This window comes from Ochotona curzoniae, unplaced genomic scaffold (assembly GCF_017591425.1).
Source record: "Ochotona curzoniae isolate NIBS_2020 unplaced genomic scaffold, NIBS_Ocur_1.0 contig_430, whole genome shotgun sequence".
NCBI classification, from domain to species: Eukaryota; Metazoa; Chordata; class Mammalia; order Lagomorpha; family Ochotonidae; genus Ochotona; species Ochotona curzoniae.
The window spans coordinates 2,589,712-2,610,877 of NW_024466219.1; the positions used below are offsets into that span (position 1 = coordinate 2,589,712).

The window sequence follows — 21,166 nt, forward strand, 5'->3', positions numbered from 1 at the left end:
AGTTTAGTTAAGTTCTGGTAGGTGACTATCATTGTCCTTGTATTTAATGAGAGAAAAATGACAGATATGTAGAGAATGAAGGCAGACAGGTTTTTTTTTTTTTTTTCACAGTTCCAAATAGAAAGTATCTGAAACATCAAGTAGTAAAAACATTTTGAAGTTTCTTAGTCATTGGTTTCAGAATCATAGGAATGTTGCTAACAGCTAACTTATGGACTATCGACATGTTCCGGGCAGTCCCTGCACTGACACCTGTCAGGAGCTGGCCTCTCCAGAGAAGCAGGAGGTTCCTGGAACAGGTTCTCCTCCTGCCCAGGGCTTCCTTGAAGCGAAGTGCGGGAACTCAGCCTTGCACTGTCATCATTAGGCTTGACTTTCCAGAGCTCAGCTGTGCCTAAGCTCCCACGGGATGCCTGCAAGTCACTCTGTGAGCTGAGGAATAGGGTCTTGCCCATTCTGACAGAATTACCAAACCAGACACGGCATTCGCTTTACCAAAATTGTTACCACCAGAGGTAAAATCAGGTATGATGAACTAATTTAGCAAAACTTCCTACTATGCATGGGGTTTTGTTCACTCTTGCCAGCTTGAATGTTTCAGTCTGTACATCATAAGTTTGTCGTTTGTACGGGGGGTGATCTGAGTCAGAGGAGTCTAGGCTCCCCTGGAGAGGCAAGTCCAGAGTCGGCTGGCTGCACCAGGAACGGAGGGGCAGGAGCCCAAATGGGACAGTAAAATGAAAACACAAAATCTGAGGACAAGAGGCAGAGGAGGAACGAGGGAGCTGGGTGGGGGGCAGGAGTAACGGACGAAGGGGCAAGACAGCGGTTTTTGATGATTGAACTGAGCACAAAGGTCCCACTTTCTATGAGTAGCTTCTCCATTGCTGATGTTAGATAGCCAAGGATTTTGTTGACTTGGGGAGAAACCGAAGACACGGTCAAACAAAAGTGGCTGTGGGAAATGGAACGTGCTGGGAAAAGTGTGGGCTTTGGGGTTGGGCACAGTGCTTCATTCCTAACACGTGTGCTTACCAAAATCAGGCTTCAGATGAAGATAAGGTCTGATTTCCTAGAGGCAGGTGCTGGTGACTCAGCACATGCACCGATGATACAGGGACTCACTGCTTCCGCATCCTCAGCGGGACGGGGAACAGTTATTATCGCCAGAGCTCTGCTTGCTGTTCTTTTTTTCAAAAATGTATTTATTTGATAGAGTTGCAGAGAGAGAGAGAGAAAGAGGGAGGAAGAAATAAAGGAGATAGTTTCCTCTAACTACTGGTTCAGTTCTCAAATGGCCACCACTGCCAGGGCAGGGCCAGGTTGAAGCCAGGTGCTTCTTTCGGGACCACCCCATGTGGGTGCAGGACCAGGCACTTGCTTTAGCTTCACTGCTTTCCTGGGTACACAGCAAGGAGTTGGCTCGGAGGTGGACCAGCCAAGATTCAGACAAGCACCTGTTTGACATGCTAACAATGCAAGTCACAACCTATCCCACTATGGCACATGGAGAACAAGATCCCAGATGAGAATTAAACCCAAACGTCCAATGAAAACTGGGTGATGAGAGAGAGTAATAATTGCCTTCTTAATAAATTTGTAACAGTTGAAGAAAGAAAGTTTAATAAAAAAATAAGAAAGCAATAATATGTCCGATATTTTAAGAAAACTATTGTTTTAGCTTTTCAAAGATTGATGCAATGTTTGGGAAACTGCTAGTGTCTATTTGGTTATTAAACTATAACTTACATTGGTGACAAATACTCTGTTTTAAGAGCCATTCTTGCATCATTGCATGTAATTCTTTTTTTTAAGATTTATTTTTATTATTTTTTTTTTCTTGAAAAGGTGGATATACTGAGAGGAGAGACAGAGAGGAAGATCTTCCGTCCTATGATTTACTCCCCAAGTGAGCACAACGGCCGATGCTATGCCAATCCGAAGCCAGGAGCCTCTTCCGGGTCTCCCACCACACGGGTGCAGGGTCCCAAAGCTTTGGGCCATCCTCCACTGCTTTCCCAGGCCACAAGCAGGGAGCTGGAAGGGAAGCGGGGCTGCTGGCATAGAACCGGTGCCCATATGGAATCCCGGGTGTGCAAGGTGAGGACCTTAACCACTGCGCCACCGTGCTGGGCCCCATTGCATGTAATTCTTAAACTCAGGGCAAATACAGCCTTCTTAGGGTCCATTTCCCCTTCCCTGTGGTTAGTTTCATAGTTCCAGGTGGTTCTTAATGTGTAATGCTGTAAATGTGGTCACACCAGAAGAGCTGAGCACAGCAGAGGGACAGAGGACACATGGCTCTAAGTGAGTTAGTTGGTGGGTACCACTCTGAGCCCACCTGCAGGGCTGGATGACACTCGTCCGTTCAACTCTCTTTCATCACCCCGTTTTCATTGGACGTTTGGGTTTAATTCTCATCTAGGATCTTGTTCTCCATGTGCACGTTTATTTAGCAGAAATTGCTTTGCTGTGGAGGACAGGGTAGGTGGGACAGCACAGAGGACAGAAGTCAGGCATCATCAGGTGTTTCTTCTTGAATCATGGGTTTATGACAAGTCAGCACTCTTGCTAGTTCCTCGGGCTGGTTTGCATACTCACCCAGTATTACCTTGAAGTTACCTTGGCATTCTCAGCATACATTTTTAATAGCACTCTGTACCCTGGCACTCAGTGGCTGGTAATTATGGAAAAGGAGAGACTGGATCTGAAGGGGCTTCCGCAGTTTCAGATGGTCCCAGTGACCAGCTGGCAAGGATGGGCAAGCCCAGTGGAAAGGGCGATGCCCCTGACTGCAGCTGCCCCGAAGTAGAAGCTCTTGAAGCTGAACATGCTTTTGATGAATAGGGCAAAATGAAGGCATCTGAACTTGTTCCAGGCGCCTGTCTAGTCTGGAATGAAGAGGAGACCTCAAGCAGGGAGCTACAGAGCCAGGAGTAGGACCACAGGGTGCGGCTTCTGGATTCCAGTGGGAAACTATCCTATGAGCAGCCCCTCTTAGTGAGGTTGGGAGGAGGCAGGCGTCCTCCCACATTCTAACCCTGGCTTACCAGTTCCTCAAAAGCATGGCTTGCCACCCCTCCCCAGCCTTAATGCCTGGTCCCCACTGGACGACAACCATCTCCAAGTACTGCAAGCTCTGACGCACCCAGGCTGCTCTTCAAGGCCAATTTGTCTCGAGTCTCTGGAGGAGCACACCTGTAGGACAGGTTCTTCCTTCAGAGTGCCTGGGGGAAAGATAAAATCACCCCAACTCGTCCTCTGCTTCTCAGCTGAGCTCTCATCTCTGACGAATTCAAGGGTCTTCATCAGATGCTGCTGGCAGCTAGGTTTATAATGTGCAGAATTGGATTTAAAGAAGAAAACAGCAGCTGAAACGAGTTGAATCTCGGGCTACTGAAAGCCAAGAATGTAGGAAATAGAATGACAGGATGAGGGAAGGGGGTTGGGAGGCTGCAGAAACGGTGTCCTTTGAAAGTGTTATCAAACAGGGGAATGTGTTCATAGCTGATGCAGTATGGAAAAAGTAGATTACGCACGCAGGTCAACATCTAAAGGCATGAGCCTGTGCTGATGGACTTTGCATATGCTTGAATTCATGTTACAAGCTTGGAACTCACCTGGATTTAGACGCCTCTTCCAAACCTAAATGTCAACATATATTCTGTGATATCCTTTTTTTTTTTTTGGTTAAATTTTTGTTTTGAATTTTTGGATTTTATGGTACAATTTTGTAGACTGGAATTTCCCCTACCCCCAGTCCTAGCCCCTGACAGATTTTCTCCACGTTGCTACAATAGTATAGTCCTTCGTAAAGAGTCTTGATTCTGTCAGTCCGTTATTTAAGTGTGCCCCGACATAGCTGGTACAGACAATGTCACACAGTCCAGCATCCCATTGTCTACACATGCTTCACTGGGAGTCCATCTTTTCTGTGATATACTTTAAATTAAAACATTTTTGCACACACACACACGGATACATATAACATACAGAGCGTCCACCCAACTACTCACTCATCAACTCAACAGGCAAGACCAGGCCAGAACCAGCCAGGAGCAGGGACCTCCCAGGTGATGGCAGGGACCCCTGCAAAACCTTTACTACCATGTCCAGGGCCCCAGAATCACCAACAAACCCAGGCCTTGGGGTGTTGGGGTCCCCAACACTATCTGTTAGCCCCAAGGTCAAACACCTGCCTGTGTGCTTTTTAATTACAAGTATAAGAACAGGTGTCACCCGGGTGTTAGATTGAGTAGATTCGAACAAGCAGGTTATTATTATTTTTTAAAGTTGTGTTAACAGCATTCATCTTAGACATATGTGCCTTATATTTTGGGTTTGCTATAAACTAAACCGTCATGGGTTATGAACTATCTGTTGGGTTCTGTCCTAACTTGTTTGGAAGAAAGGCAAGAAAAGAAAATAGTGGCTGTTTAAGGTCAACAAGTGGCTGCAGACACATCCTCGGGGGAAAACGCACGAGGCACGGTGTAGCTTTGGACCAGTCATTCAGGTGAGACTGCTGCAGGTTCTCCGGCTTCCGACACTGAAGACTCCACTGCAGGAGGTGCTCCCCTCTCGGCCTCTCTGACGCCACCTTAAGGCCTCAAGGACTCGGGGAGCCCGCCTCACGCCCAGCCCCTCCCACAGCGGGTCCGCCTTAAAGTCCGCGCCGCGCGAGCCCGGTGTCCGGCCCGAGGCGCACGGAGCTCCAGGATCCCGGCCGCTCTGGGAAGTGTAAGCGACCCCCGGCTCGGACCCGCGCGCTGGTCTCCCCTCTGCGGGCAGGTGGGTGGCTCCCTGGAGGGCGGAGGCGCGGCCGGAGGGGCAGCACCCCCAGCTGGCCGCGGGTCCCCCAGCCCTGCCCTGCCGCTGGCCGCGCTGCGGGGCTGGGAGGCGACGCGGAGGTCCCTGCTTCCTGGGATGCCCCCAGCCCGGCCCCGGGCTGCCCCTGACTGTGGCACGGCCCACCCCGCGGCTGAGCCTTGATAGGCAGACCGAGTCTTGGGCGCCCAGCGCGCAGAGAACTCCAGGGAACCAGGCGCGGGGCAGTGTTTGATGACAGCTCTGGTTAGCCCACCCACTGTGCGTTCCTGCCCGCCCCTCCAAGTAGCTTGGCTTGGCAAGCCAGGAGCGCAGCCCTCAAAGTTAGGATCTGGGAAAGAAGGGTTGATCAAGAAGCGATGCTCCACTTTTGAGTGTTAAAAAGCAATCACTAGCGATTTTGTTGCAGAAGCAGAAAACAAAACAACAACATCCCAACAAGGCGTTTGGCTTGGAACTGCTCGTAGCTCCTCATATATGATGCTCCTGCCACATAGGTCACCTTAGCCTAAACACGTTCTTCTTCTGCCTCTCTCAAAGGAGACTCGCTCCTCACGCTGGTTGGTCGCCTGAGCCATCACTCAGCTGAGCTGAGCCGGTGCAGAGCCAGGGCGAGGGGCGGGCCACGGGTGGGCGTGTATTCTGAAGTTGTGTTGCAAAGGGCTCCTGGGTTGCGGGAGGGTTCGCAGTGTTTTGTTTCTGTTTGTTGCATCAGTCAGGGGAATTGTAGCCCCCAGAAAAACTGTGTTGAAAGACAACCCGGTTCGGTTATTAAGTTACACCCCGGAAGTTTCTAGAACCTGCCCGTCCATTTTGATGGGCTAAGAAGCAGGTTCTGTACATTGTCTGAGCTCAGCAAGAGTTCAGTGTTGACTTAAGCAATGGTTGTGAAATGTGTGACGTGTTGAAGCTGCCTGCATTCTATGGGACAAGAGGCTGTTTCTTGTGGACTTCTTAAGTTGATTTTGAAGTATTTTTGCATTGGTGCCTAGTTAGGAAAAGGTAGAAATATTGGTTAAGTTTGTTAGGACCTGATACAGTTCATTCCACAAGGATGGCCTGCACCTGTTGCTAACCCATCAGTGTCCTTCCAGTGCTGCTACTTAGAAAGCAAAGTCCTCCAACTAGATCATTTGAATATTTAAAAAGCTGAAGGAATAAAGGAAGAGGAAGGCGGGATTAGAAGTGGTTCTTTCGTCCTCTGGGCCTTCTCCTCTCCCTGTTTGGACCAGGGCTGCTGTCACAGCTCCATTCTGGGAGCCGTCCTTACAGGCTGCACCTGTCGTCCTGACACGCACTGGCTGGAAAGCTCACAGGCCCCAGAGATGCGTCACGGAACATGGAGATATAGCGGTTCTCACAACTTCAGAGTTTTATGACAATGTCTAGGAGCTAATTAGTAGATCATTTCCCTTTTAAGTACAGAGCCATCCGTTTGTGGGCATCGGAGCACCTGTGTGGTCACTTGCTCATTACTATTCTGGAACTCCGAGCTGTATGGTGCAGTGGGAATGACTACTTGTCAGAACTCAAGCAACCAGGGTTCCAAACTCTAACCCGACCAGGTTGGGCTGTGTGATATTCAACCTGTTGCCGGATGCAGTGAGCGAAACGTGCAAGGACCATAACGTGATGCCTGTTTTTGGTTGGACTGTGGGCTGTCTGCAGTCGCTCCTGTGTGAGATTGGGTTAGGGCTGGGGGTTATGTGTTTATGCAAAGCTGTGAGAAACGCATTGTCCATGTTTGTAAATCACCCATTTAGGGAACATGAGTTCAAGTTGAGGGACACGTTTCCTCTCCTGCTTGAGCACTGGCAAGGCCGTAAACCATTGAAGGCACAGAACGCTAGATTCTGGAATTCTCCTCTAAGAAGGCAGTACATGGAATAGACACTGTTCTGGTGTTTGTATCGTTGCCTCCCTGAGGCTAACGAGGCTATACCCTGTTCCTTTTGTTTTTGTTATGTGAGCCTCAGTTTTTGATTCTGTGTAATTCTTGATCTAGAACATTCCCCAAAAAGGCAGCCTCCCTCTGCTTGGTGAGCGGCTTCCTGAAAGCTGGGCATTGGTTCAGTGCGTCGGAGGGCTGCAGTCACTCTTCCCACTCAGATGGACCATGATTCTTGTTCTAGAACATTCCCTGAAATGACAGCCTGCCTCTCCCCTGGGTGAGCGTCTGCAGGATGGACATTGGTTCAGTGCGTCGGAGGGCTGCAGTCATCCTGCACGCTCAGAGGGAGCCCTCTCAGGGCTTGGCCTCTCTGGTCACTGGTGATGGCCCCGAGTTGGGACTCAGCCGCTGCTTTTCCTCGGCCGTCCTCACTGGCGTGACTTCTGCACTCTGCAGAGAAGCACTGGCGGCAGCAGCTCCATGGGAGCTGAGAGACGCGTGTTCTCACTGGTGGAGTCTCCGCACGGCCCTGCTCTCCATAGGAAGGTCTTTGTAGGACTGGGGTTGGGCTTGCTTGGTTTTCCACTTTGGTGTTATCTAATTGACAAGCTGGTTTCTGATTATCTGGTCTTAAAAAAAAATCTGGGCCCATCATCTTTCATTTGTATAGCATTTCGTGGCTTATAAATAAACTGCTTAAGCACTGCGTTCTTTCCCACGGCAGCCATATGAGTTAGTGAGGATCACCTGCGTCCCACAGCGCTGACAAGGAGATGCTCCATTCCGTGTGTTTAAACTGATTAAGGAATTGGTTTCTTTTTTTTTTTTTCTTTAAAAGTCAGATATACTGAGAGGAGGAGAGATAGAGAGGAAGATCCTCCATCCTATGATTCACTCCCCAAGTGAGCACAACGGCCGGTGCTGCGCCAATCCGAAGCCAGGAGCCAGGAATCTCCTCCAGGTCTCCCACACAGGTGCAGGGTCCCAAAGCTTTGGGCCGTCCTCAACTGCTTTCCCAGGCCACAGGCAGGGAGCTGGAAGGGAAGCGGGGCTGCCGGGATTAGAACCGGTGCCCATATGGGATCCTGGGGCGTTCAAGGTGAGGACTTTAGCTGCTAGGCCACTCCACCGGGCCCAGGAATTGGTTTATATTCAGTTTTGTGTGCGTTGTTTGAAGTTGTCAACCAATGCCTACTGGGATTAACATCAGAAAAGGTGTAAGCGCCAGAAAATGCATGGCACCAGTGCGCATTTCCATAACTCAACCATTTGGGCCTTGTAACTTGGTTGCTGATTAACATAGAGAAGGAAGTTGTACAACCCCTCAGGAATAAGTATATAAATAATGTATGATTTATAATTTTGCTTTTGGGAGCTATATTATTTTACATTAGCTATGTAAGGAAAATATGTGACATTTTATTAAAAATTAAAATAGACACATGAAACAATGATTGAGTTCTATAAAGAGTGCACCTCTTAGCACGTGTTTTGCTTGGAATATAGATGAAGTCCTGACAGAATTCTAAGTGTGAGCAGTGGAGTCTGTGTTGCTGTCTGGCTCAGATTAAGCCTGGTAATTGCTACAAAGCATGTGAATCGAAGTGGCTGCTTTGAGCATGGATTCATTACTTGTAGAAAAAAAGTCATTATTTTTTTACTTTTCCAAGCAATCCAGCAGCTTAAACTGATGCTCCTAAGAAGGTAAAAAAAAAAAAAAGCACTGCAGAGAGTGGGCTCGGTGTGCTGCGCATGCCTTTGTGACCAGTGCAACGCGAGGGAACTTGGCTGCTGGAGTCGGGCAGTAAGCAGCTTCTCAACTGCAGGTGGTTAATTGACACATTTCCTATTTGCCCTGTGGCTTTATGCCCACAACTTTGACAAGGTAAGTGTGCTCACAGCAGCCTGTGGTCAGTACACAGGGTGATGGCCCCTGGCGGAGGACAGGCCTTGCTGAGTGTGGGAGCCTGTAGTTAGAGAAGGCCCTCCTCGCTTGCGAGAGACCAGGCCAGATATCTGGCATACGAGCAAAGAAGGCACTGGTTTTTGAAACGCATGAATGTCACAACCTTAGCAAAGTGTGCAGTAAAGTAAGCTGGGACGTGAGACTCCCTAGAGAAGCTGGGTACGGAGGGGTGCCTGCAGCTGCCTGTCCTTGCAGGGTCACTCTGCTGGGGAGCCTGTCTGTGACCATGGTCTCACTATCCGCCGGTCCCTCCTGGTTTCTGTGGCAAGCCTCACATAGCCATCCATCAACTGCCTTTTCACTTAACTGTCATGAAGAGGAGACAGATGCATTTAAAATTGGCTGAGATGAGGAAGCTGGATCTGACAGGTGCCTGGCGTCTTTGCCGTGTGAGGCCCAGGCTGCGAATCACTCCTGCAGAGCCCCGCAATAGGAGTGTTCTCCCAAGGAGCTGTGTCCCTGGGTCTGGGATGACTGCCACTCACACACTTCAGCAGGTGTGGCTGCTTTAATGCTAAATGGAGAGCTATCGGACACCTGTTATATCCTGTCGCTTGGTTGTTGTCCCTGGTCGTGACTAGAGGTTGGGTGGGCAGACATCAGAAAGAAGAGGAGCTGGCATGGAGTGAGGGTGAGCCTGGCAAGGAATGGAGGTGAGGTGACAGCGAATGGGTATGGGGATGGCCAGCGCATGCATTCAGGTGGCTGAGCAAATGACCATTAGAGAAACACCGGATGGAGTCCTGGCAGGAGAAGGGGGTACGCTCGCAGGTCTGGGCGAAGGAACCCCCGACCTGGATCTGCTCACTTGCTGCAAAGCCTGCCAGTTGCTGAGTCTGTGCTGGTGGGAGACAGTAAGAGTGTATTGTAAATCAGAGTGAGGAGCCGGGCAGCCGCTGCTGAATTCCTGGGCTCCTCAGGGCCAGAGACCGTGCACGCTGAACTGGAGAACTGGGGTTTGGAGGCGCGAGTTCGGCCGTGTCTGTGTCCTTAGCTGACTGTACATCTGCTGGCCCTACTGTGGTTGGGCGGGCTGGCATGTGCTTGTGGGATTGTTAGTGATGGAACACTGACGGCAGTCACTCAGGTGGTGGGGACTTGTTGCTTGGGGCCTGGGGGGCCTGGAAAAGCCCCCGCTCAAGGTGTTGTCTGACCTCAGGAGTCTCGTGCTCAGGCACCCTGAAGGCCAGCTGCGCCTCTCCCTCCATTCAGTACATTGGTTCAGTAAAAGCAGAGCAAGGAGACTTAGGCTAAAGGAAGAAGGGAGGAGACCAAGGCAGGGACGACCTGATGGTTTCTAGCGTCTGCAGCAAAGATGCTGTACGGGCGCTGGGTTTCCAGTTTGGAGAGATGAGTTGGATGATACAGGAAGGACTGGGCGGTCAGAGTGAAGTCCTTGAGAAGCAGAGAGGCACTGTGCGAGAGGGGCCAGCTCTGCACCGAGGAGAGGAGTGAGGAGAGGAGGACTCCGGGGCTGGGCTGTGGGAAGGGAACTTCCCCAGGCTGTTTCCTGCTTTCTCAGCAGGGGAGGAAGAGGTTGTGCTAAGTGTGGGGTGGGTGGGGTGGAGGGAGACTGGAGACCTAAGGGGGCACAGCCCTGCTGTGGGAATGCAAGTGCCCTGGGGACTCCGGGAAGAAGGCCTGCCTGCCGTGGGCAGGGGAGCATCTTGGAGCTGGGACATGTGGATCTGAAATGAGGCCAGCGAGCCAGGTGCTGCAGCTCTCCCCCAGCCAGGAGTAGCGAGGTCAGATGAGTGGGTTCTTCCAGAGAGAAGAGAGGCTGGGAGTCCTTGCCAAACATCAAATAAAGCAAAACAACACGGAATGGGGAGCAGAGGCCTGCCTGCCATGCTGGAGCACAGGTCCTTTCAGCATAGCTAGCTAGTTGGCGACTGCTCAGCAGTGGTCAGGTTGCGTGGCCCGACTGCCAGGCTTGCTGGGCAGGAGTGGGGCCGTTGTTCCTTCTGAGCTGGGGTGCATTGGCCGGCTTGGAGCTGGGCTGGCTTCTGCAGCTCTGTGCTTCCCGGCGCCTTTCCCTGGTGCTGGAGCCACCCCTCTGGAGTCTGACCTTGCTGTGCCAGGTGGAGGAGACCGTGGCTGTGCTTCCCTGGCCTTCACTGGAGCCCGTCTGTCTTGGAGCCCCGTGGTATCTGTCCTGCTTTGCCAACTTGCTCAGATTCCTGAGTGCACCCTAGAACGTCCTCCGAGACTCCCCAGGTACACGTGTGAAGCACTGGCGAGGAGGGCTGTCAGCTCGGAGGACCGCAGCAGCGCCTTCAGCATGCCCCTTGGCCAACCTAAAACACACTGCCTTTGCTTTTTCCATTTTCAGACTTTTGGGCGACATCTGGCCACTGGTTTTTTTTGTAAGGACTAAATATATAGAAATATTGCCCCTCACATTTCCTCTTTCCTCCGAGGACTCCTCCGGCCATTTCTCAGAAATCCTCAGAAGCAGGCATGTGGGTTTCGTCTTAGTGAGAGCCGGGCTGCCCGGAAGGGAGTGGTGCCTGCTGCTCGGGCGCACCTATGCCAGCCTCTGGCTCTGCCCTCACCAGCTCTGCCACCTGCTGCCCCACAGTGCTGCCTTCTCTCCATCCTCTGACTGCCTGAGCCACACCGTGACTTAGAAATGGTGCCTGAGATTCGTGGCATGCCGTACGTGTTTGGCTCCGGTTTAGCTGCTGTGGTCTAACTTCCCCTGTCCAGTTCCTCATTTGCAAAATGAAGGGAAGACTACGGTGGTTGTTAGTTGCCTATTTAAGGAAAAAACCCTGAGTCACTCTATCTCATCAGCATCCGCTCAGTTGAAAGTGCCACAATTTTCTTTCTTTTTAAAGATTTATTATTTATTTTTTATTGGAAAGTCAGATATACAGAGAGGAGCGGAGACAGAGAGGAAGATCTTCTGTCTACTTTCCAAGTGGCCACAACAGCCAGAGCTGAGCCAGACTGAAACCAGGAGCCAGATCTTCTTCTGGGTCTCCCACCGGGCGCAGGTTCCCAAGACTTTGGGCCGTCCTTGACTGCTTTCCCAAGCCCCAAGCAGGGAGTTGGATGGGAAATGGGGCCATTGGGATTAGAACCAGTGCCCATCTGGGATCCTGGTGTGTACAGGCCAGGACTTTAGCCACTAGGCTACTATGCTGGGCCCGCCACAGGTTTTCATAATGCCCTTGGAACAGCTCTCTGCCTTGCTGGTCAGAGGTGGAGGAGGTATGTGAATATACATAGGACTGCATCTTTCACCACAATCCATGTTTCTCACACGGAGCCCGTGTGCCCGTTGTTGCTCACCGTGCTAGCAGAGGGAGGTTATGCTCTGACGAGGCATCATACGCTAGTGTACCTGGTGGTGTAAGTTCTTCTGTCTAGGGGAGCTTTATGTCAAACCTGGAAAGTGTGCTGTGCACTGCAGAGCAGCGGAAAGGGGAAGGCCTACAGCAGCGCCCCGAGCAGATGCAGCTGCGCCTTGGTCTCTGCCGCTGCCTGTGAACAGGGGCGCCTCTGGACTTGTGATCCTTAGTGATCTGCTGTTTCAGCCTGTGAACGGTGTCAAGCGCTGCCCAGACCCCACAGCACGAAGTCCAAGAGGCCCGAATGCATGTGTTCCCACTGCTGGAGCTCTTCATCCCCTGAACCGGTCTCGCTTCCCCGCAAAGGCGACTCCATGTGAGGTGTCCAGAAGCACATTTCTGAAGCTTCTGCCAACCTCAGCAGAGCAGCTGCAGCCCCATCACAGTTTATGAGCCTGGGCCTTGCCCAGGGCTAAGCCCAGGGCTGTGCTGGTGTTTAGTGGCATGACTTTGCAGCAATGCCTGGCACTGGCTGAGGGTGCACAGCTCCTCTGAGCTTCCCCAACACCCACTGCAGTTTGGTCAATTCATTCCTTTGAAGTGGTCATAATTGGCGTCCATATTTTTTGTATTTTATTATTTATTTTTATTTGAAAGGCAGAGTAACACAGAGAGAAGGAGACATAGAAATCTTGGTTCACTCCCCAAGTGGCCACAATGGCCAGAGCTGAGCTGACCTCAAGCCAGGAGCCAGGAGTTTCGTCCAGGTCTCCCACATGGGTGTGTTGTGCCGGATTTTGAGATCCCCAGAAAACCACTGAGTCTGAAGTCGGTGCTAAGGCATAAAGGGCAGTTTATTCAGGTTAGCCAAGGTCTCCCAACCAGCAGGGCTGGGCGGGGGAGGGGCAGGCTCAGCCGGCTGCAGCAGGAACAGCAGGGTGGAAAACAAAAAAGGAGTGAAGTTGAACAGCACAGGGTTCTTATGCGTTTCAGGACAATTCCATATAATTATAGTCATGATTGGTCAGTTTAACTGTTAACTTTCAAAAAGAGCAAGTTGGCAGGCTTCTATTGGTGGGTCTGAAGAAGCAACTTTCAAGAAGTACAAACTGATGGGCTGTAGGATGCTGAATCTTATCGAACACTAGGGACCTCCTTCCTGAGGAGTGGTCTGCCGGGTGACCTGCCAGGTGACCTGCCGGGTGTCCTGCCGGGTGTCCTGCCGGGTGTCCTGCCGGGTGACCTGCCGGGTGACCTGCCGGGTGACCTGCCAGGTGTCCTGCCAGGTGTCCTGCCAGGTGTCACGTAGACTGTCAGGCCTGGAGTTCATACAGCCCCCAGCCAAGCAAGTAAGGCAGAAATGACGAAAGCAGATCGTGTCTAGGTTGTTCTGCTGCTTTCCCGGGCACGGTACCAGGGAGCTGGATGGGAAGTGGAGCAGCTGGGACTAGATCCAGCGCTTGTGTAGGATGGTAGCGCTGCAGGCGAAGGGTTAGTTTGTTATACCATTGTGCTGACCTCAATGTTCATATTTTAAAATACAAGATTGACCTCACCAGGTGCCTGCAATGGTTCCTATGCAAGTTGGAAAGCAAGGCCAGGCCAGTGACTGAGCCTGGTGCAATACGGCCAGGGGAGCCTGGTGGCTTGCCGGAGCTGTTCCACCACTGTCTATCTTAGAAGCTAGGGCTTCGCCTGCACTGGTTTCTTGAGTCTCAAAGAAAAGGCAGCAATTAGAGCGGGGGTGGGGCTCTTAGCAAAATACTCCAGGGGGAGCATGATTATAAAACTTCCAGTCCAGAGAAAGAGAGCTGCAGAAATAAGGTGCCTCTCCAAATGCACACTGTGACATGTGGCCAGCCCTGGGGAAGGAGCTAAGGCTTGGGGTGTCACCTTGGCCCGGCTCCTTTGAGGAGCAGAATGGTGTCCGTGCTAGGATTCCACAACAGTCTGTGTGGGAAGAGGGAGACTGCTATTTGTAATTTTCACATTCTAAGGTGTGTAAGTAAGAACCTCACACCCAGCGTTCCAGCCTCGGGAAGTGAAAAGGATGGACGTGGACCAATCCTGTGGGGACGTTTCGACAGTCACTCCCCTCAAACTCACATTCAAGGCTCCTCTAGGTCACCAAGCAATGAGTTGGCAGCATGATTCTTGCTCAAACTGCATTTCATGCATGCTCTGTGTTACACCCACTGTTTCCCCTCCGCCTGCCTTGGGTGGTGAGGGGGAGGCAGCAGCAGGTGCAGAGACGGGCGAGAGGGCAGCCGGGTCTTCCAGCAAGCCTCGCTAGGGTGGTTGAAGTCTACGTGCCTCAGCTTACAAGTTCACCCAGCAAAGTACTTTCTAGATGCTGATTATGAAAATGAGAATACTTCAGAAAGTCTTTGGAGGCATGAGATTGAAAGATAAGTTTATGTTGGTGCAAACCTGTTTTTGAAATGCAAATGCAGGGTTTTTTTTTTCCTAGAGACACCTGTGAAGGCCTCCTATCTTTCCTTCAACTCCAAACTTTTTATGGCCTTGCAATACAGCCAGAATGGCCCCTTGCCTTTCTCCATGGAGGAGTGGAACGATGGAAAATACCAGCAAAGCGGGGTTGGTTTAAGATAGAACAGCGGACAGTCGGCCCCAGGAGTGGGCAGACATTCCTGCTGCCTTGGTAATGCAGCACGTGGAACGGGACCGGCCAGGTTCCCTGAGGGGATAGACAAGCTCAGCTGGACTTGGACTTCCCAGAGGAGACATAGGAAACGAAGCTGCATCACATACTGGGTTTTCTTCATATAGAAAGTGTGTGTGTGTGCTCTTTAACTAATCAGCTGCCCTCCATGTCACTGCACAGCTGTGTATCATGTCCTGCCCAGCCTCTCCAGTGGGCTGTTCCCCTGCTCTCCGAGCTGCCACCTTCTGCACTAACCGTACGAGGTCTCCGGGTTTGTGTTGTTGAATTGTGTCCCTGACACGCTGACGTCCCAGCCCCCTCGCACTCACATGGCAGCTCACTTTGCAGGGAGCTTTTCAGAACTGATGGCCTTCCAGCAAGGCCACTGCATGGGCTCCCGTCCAGTGGGATGGGCACCCTGGGGAGAGGAGAGATGCCAGATTGCCACCTGCGGTGGGAAGCACCTGTGGCCCTCTGGATGCCAAAAGAGATGCCCCAAATGACCCAGAACCTGGCGTCGGGCTTCCGCTCCCAGAACTGGGAGAAAACACGTGTCTTTGAGCTGCACAGTCTGTGGCGTCTTGTTAGGGACCACAGTGACACATCTGCCACACTTCCTCCCTGTGAAGGCTCTGTGTTACTCCGTGGCTCCCTGGGGAACGGCCTCTTGGTGCAGAGGGCCTGGGGGGTGTCCTGCTCCTGACACACAGCTCGCCTGCAGGGCACTGTGCAGAGCTGCGTAAGTGCTTAGCTAAAACCACCTTTGAAGACAACTTGAGACTGTTGATCATGATCACCATGTTCTTACAGAAATGCACACATACAGATGATGTGTGTACACACACATGCGTGAGTGTGTGTGTGTGTATGAACATACGTGAAGTCGCTTAGCAAAATGCCTGTTACCTGGGACATGAGGCAGTATGTAGTATACAATCCCATCTTGCACTGAGCCATTGCCGAGATAACTTGCTCTCTCTGGGTTCGGCGAGCAGGCTCTGCTTCCCTTGTTGACGCTCTTCTCTCTGCTCATCCCCTCGTCGCTGGGAATGGCATGATTGCTGTGAGCCCGAGAGCCGGGCAGGGGGAGGGAGGCTGGGCTTCGGGAGGCACGGGCAGCAAGCAGGAGTGTTCCACGTGTGAGCTTGTGGTGGGAAGTGTGCAGGCGGAGGGGAAGGCTCTCAGCTGGAGGCCAGAGGCAGCTTACTGCACATCCTGAGCGGTGGACGGGCCGTCCTGTGGAGGAGGCTCCTCGGGGAAGGTCCAGGCCTGAGAGCCCGAGGTGGGAGGGAGTGACTCCCAAGCTTACAGGATACGGTTTCTGTTTTCGCTCCACTACATCAAAAAGGCCCGAAAACGAAATTGGAAGATAAGCTTGTTTGGCACAAAACCTTTTTGAAATCCACTCACGGCTTCTAGAGATGACACATGTTTTCCCGCACGTCTGCATCCGAGTCCCACCCAGTTGTCCAGCACCAGCTCTCTGCGAAGCCTCTCCTGCTGAAGCCACTGACACCTCTCGCTTCTCTCAGGCCCGGGTGGGATCCTGGGCATACTTGAGTGTGCGGGCCATGAGGTTGCAAAAACATGAACTTCATAGAGTAAGAAGCAGTTTCAGAAACTGAAGCATAGTGCGAGAAGAAAAGCCATCAGCGAGCCCGAGCAGCAGGGACGCAAGCGCAGGGCAGCAGGTGGCTGGCGCCGGAGGGCAGCAGGTGGCTGGCGCCGGAAGGCCGCAGCCTGTCTGTCCTGGCAGGTTCTGCCTTGGGGGACTGACCCAGTGACTGGCTCTCCTTGTGAGCAGGGCAGTTCTCATGATGGAGGATCTGTACTAAGCTAAGAGTGTGGCCATGGGACATTTCATATTTATGACGGCGGCAGCAGCTTGCTTGCCCTCGTATCTGTCATTGTCCTTTTGTTCCCCAGCGCCTGTGGTTAGGGTAAATTCTTAGTCTAGGATTTAAAAAAACAACAGCACAGGCAGACAGTTAAGAAATGAAAGCTTCAGCAATAGTAGCTACTTATCTAATAGGAGCCACGATGCTGGAGGGACAGTGATGCTCCATCCGTGTAGCTTTAAGGACATCTTTTTAGAGCTTGAGCATGCAGGGGCCTTAGCACAGGCAGGGGCCACAAGACTTATAGTTAAAAACAGTAATGGGTTAGAAACACAACAGTGTTTCTTAATTTTTCTAAAAGCTCACGCTGGGGAAGGAATTGGCGCACAGTGTACATGCAAAGCTAAAGGGGCCGCTTTGCGTGGAGAGCTCCCTGGAGGCCGGCAAGGCTCTTGCAGCAGGTGCATAGAGAGCACCGATGAGGCACGTCTGCCCAGAGCTGTGCTGGGTGACCAACAGACCCTTGCTTCTCTCCTGACATTTCTGCGTACCATAGGAAGATGGGACAACCGAGCAAGAGGATCCCACAGAGGTGCAGGGAGGAGCCAGGCTTGCCCTGGGCCTATCATGCTGGTGCTGTAGGACTGGCCCTCTGGGCCTCCTGCCACTTCCTCTGGCAACACAGAGGGTGCAGAGAGCGACAGGGAGACAGGCGCCTTCCACACTCCCAGCCCTCTTCTCCAGGCACCAGGGACCTAATGAGACTTCTTTCCCTCTCCACAGACGCCACTGTGCCCGGCTGGGAAATGGCCGGATTCCCCTCGCATTCCTTTCCAGGAAGACTTCCTTGCAGCAGGAGGGTTGGAAGAGAGGGTGAGGAAAACACAGAAAGAAAAAAGATGGTGCAGATTTTCTATCTCTTGCTCTCTTACTTGACACAGCACTCTGCGCACTCAGCAAGACTGAATGCTTAACTTACGAGAAACACTGCCCCCTCCCACAGCCTCGCGATGTGTTGAGCATCTTGATAATGGTTGTGCAACCTGGTTTGAACAAGGCTTCCAGAACTGAGCTCAGCATGGGTGTTGGGGTGTTGTGCTGGTGCTGAGGAATGCAGACAGCTTGACAGAGAAGTTCAATTCTGTGGAAACCTGGGTGGCTGCTGCTGCTGGCCTCGTGGCGGGTGGGAAGATGAATGGCTGTACCTGCCAGCTTCAGCGGGAAGTGACCTTCCTGTGGGACCCAGTGACTGCTGATGCTGTCCCCAAGGAGGTGACCCAGTGCTGATCTTTCACCCATAAAACTGGAGTAAAAACAATGCAGATAAATGGCACCTGTCCACATGGATTGGGTTTGATTCTTTTTAAATAACTTAAAAAGATTTATTTATTTATTTTGGAAGTCAGCATCACAGGGAGATGATGAGAAAGAGAAAGAGTGAACGAGACAGAGCTGCCTTCTGTCCACTGGTTTATGTCCCAGATGGCCAGAATGGCCAGTGCTGGACCAGGTCAAAGCCAGGGACTTCCTCCTGGTCTCCCACGTGTCCGGGCGCCCACGCACCTGGGCGACCTTCTACTACTTTCCCAGGACATGAGCAGGGAGCTGGATCGGAAGTGGAGCAGCCAGGAGATGGACTGGCACGCTCTGGAACGCCAGTGCCAGCCCCATCTTTTTCTGTCAGAGCACACTGCTTGTGATGTGTCCATGTGCAAACTGGTGTGTATTCATCCCTCAGGAATGCTTGAGTTTCTTGCTGTGCTTTCAACAAAACGGGATAAAACTTTAGCCATTATTTTTACCATATAGGTTTTTCTTTTCATTTACTGTTTTGTTGTAGAAATCTTATCATGTATACGTTAGTGCACTTTATGTCATCAGGTCTCTACAACCCAGTTAATTCTGCTTTTTTTGTTTTGTTTTGTTTTTCAGAGTGGGCTGTTGTCTTCATTCTTGTATACTTAAATTCCTCGACTCTGCCAGTCAATGCAGACTCCCCCTTACAAATGTTTAGATTTTAGAGACGGCCTTTGTAACTGCAGAGTTTCCACTTGCATTTTTTCTTTCACAATGTCTGTGGTCCTTTATTGACATTCTTTATCTTTCTTTTTTCTTTTAAAGATTTAGTTATTTTTATTGCAAAGTCAGATATACAGAGAGGAGGGGAGACAGAGATGAAGATCTTCCGTCCAACGGCTCCCTTCCCAAGTGGCCACAATGGCTGGAGCTGAGCCAATCCGAAGCCAGGAGCCAGGAACTCTTCCTGGTCTCCCATGTGGTTGCAGGGTCCCAAGGCTTTGGGCCGACCTCGACTGCTTTCCCGGGCCACAAGCAGGGAGCTGGAAGGGAAGCAGGGCCAGTGGGATTAGAACCGGCGTCCTTATGGGATCCTGGGGGGTTCAAGGCGAGGACTTTAACCACTACACTGTCGCTCTGGACCCTCTTTATCTTTCTTATAGCTTTTAAAGCATGTTTTGCTTCAGGTTTCGAACATACCAGACGTATGTGTGACAGACATGTTGACAAGTCTGTTATCTCAGCTCACACTGTGGAGTCTTGCAGAGCCACTGGGTCCTGCCTGTTTCTCCTGCCTGTGGCTCATCTCCCCTGGCCTTGTGTGCATTTTAAATTACAGCTTAGCTCGCAGCCTACGTGCTGCTGCTGGCCTTCTCACCCTGTCCCTGGAAAGCTAGTGTGCCTCAGCGACTTGCCTCTGCTTGCTGTGGACTGCTCACTCCTCATGGATCTTCTGAGCTTCCCTTTTTTAATGTTAACATTTTATCTAAAAACTTAGTTTGTTCTTTTTATTTATTTGAAAAATGTAGAGACAGAGATGGTCAGGCAGAGAACCATGTACTGATTGTTGGTTTGCTTCTCAGATGCCAACGAGACAGAGCCAAGTGCTGGGCAGTCCAGGCAGGCTTCTCCCGTCCCCAGCCGCCCTGGGCTGGTCCCGCTCCCCGGCGCACAGGCAGGAAGCTGGGGCTGAGTGGGCCGGTCTGGATCCCAGGCGATCCAGTAAGCCTGCAGGTGTCCTGAGCCGTGGTGTGACTGTGTGCCTTAATTCTTCTGCTTGCTTGTTTGTTTCCTTTAGGTCGGCTTTCTTCCGACTGCCCCAAATCAGTACAAGTTGGCTGCCAGTCAGTGAGTGGCCAAAGACTGGCATAAACACTTTAAGTGAGTATTTCTTTGATTTTTTTTAACTGCACATTTATTTGTTTGTTTTAAAAATGATCAAAAGGGAGCTAACTTCATGTGTTTGATATACACAGGCTTGTGTGCATTATGCTGCATCTCGGCTTGCCCTCCCTCACTCCTGCCCTCTTTCCTTCTTTTCTTATTTTTTTTTGATTTTTATGAAGGTATGTTTTCAATTTTCTTTATCATCACAAGCTTACCCCTCCACTAAATACAGAGTTCAACAAGGAGCAGGTAGACAAGCTGTCCCTCGAGAGTGCAGATAAGGACTAGAAAGACCAGGGCTCCACACGGCAGTTTGGTCGTTTATTACATGTTTCTGAGGATGTCTGCCTGTGGGGTTGGCCCTCTCACTGCCTGCCAGTCTCCAGTTGTGCCCATTTTGCTGGGGAAGTGTTTGTCTTTGTGCCATTCCGTGTGCGTGGCTTAGGGAAGGTTTTCAGAGCCCGGGGAGTGTAACAGGGAGCGCAACAGGGAGCGCAGCGGCCCTCTGTGGCTCTCACGTTCTGTGCTCACAAGCTGTCACATTTGACTGGCTTGCGTACACACAGTTTTCCAGCTCACCGGGAACAAGCTAGGCGTCAGCTGGGTTCTCTGCTTTTGCGTTTCTATTGCTCGCTGCAAGCAGGAAAGACCCCAGACGGCACTGCAGCCCCTGGTCACTTGGTACTGGGATCTCTGTGGTCTTTTTTGCTTGTTTGTAAAAGATGTCAATTCACTTTATTTTCAACTCTGCAATGAGACTACACTGGATTTCATAGAAGAAATGCCGTCTCACTCAGTGGAGGAGCCCATAAAAATAGAACTGGAAGCAGATCATGAGATGTATTGGGATGTCAGAGGGAATACAGACTCCTAGCTGCAGCAGAGATGAGCTTGGGTAAGTTCAGCATCAGGGAACAAAGCAAAGAGATCCCAAGCAAAGCATCCCTGCAAGCCGTCCGGGAAAGAAGGGTGCATTCAGTTTAATGGCATGCATTCAGCTCCAGAGAGCACGAAGCCAACTCACAGCAGGCCAGGGAGTTATCACCATTACTTAAACCCAGTATCCCTTTCTCTCACCATGATACAACCAACCGTAAGTGGCCAGAAACGAAATAGGTCAGGCTTGGAAGGGGTAAAAGACGCTGGGCAGAGCAGAGGGAGGAAGTCAGGATCTTGTCCTTCGCTGCCGGCCACAGCCCTAGCCTGGGGAGAGAAAGGTCAACACTGAGCGCATCTGGTGTCTCAACTTCCAAATCCTCCGTTCTTGTTTCCGCTTAAATGGGATGCAAGAGTGAACAGGGAAGTTCTGAGGCCAACTGAAGCTTCATCAAAGCAAGAGAAGAGCTGGCCCGGCATGAATTAAAGAACAGAAGGACTCAAGGAGTAAGTGCCACGAGTCATGTTTGTTTAGTATTTAGTTATCTTGAACCTCTTAACCCTGTGTGTGTGTGTGTGCATCGACATACACACACACAGGGAGAGAGAGAGAAAGACAAAGGG

The 21,166-nt window shown here is 51.2% G+C and overlaps 1 protein-coding gene across 4 annotated transcripts in view; it reads left to right on the forward strand.

Annotated features, from left to right (window-relative positions):
• Positions 1-4,703: 4,703 nt before the first annotated feature.
• PLA2G4A (phospholipase A2 group IVA) overlaps positions 4,704-21,166 on the forward strand; it is a 280,276-nt gene continuing 263,813 nt past the window's right edge. The window contains exons 1-2 of one of the 4 annotated variants that reach the window (XM_040985387.1): positions 4,704-4,791; positions 19,578-19,660. The gene's annotated coding sequence lies outside the window, so the exon portion shown is untranslated. Of the gene's footprint in view, positions 4,792-19,577; positions 19,661-20,787; positions 21,050-21,166 lie in introns of those variants that run through there. The other 3 variants (XM_040985386.1, XM_040985388.1, XM_040985389.1) reach the window with 3 other exon arrangements.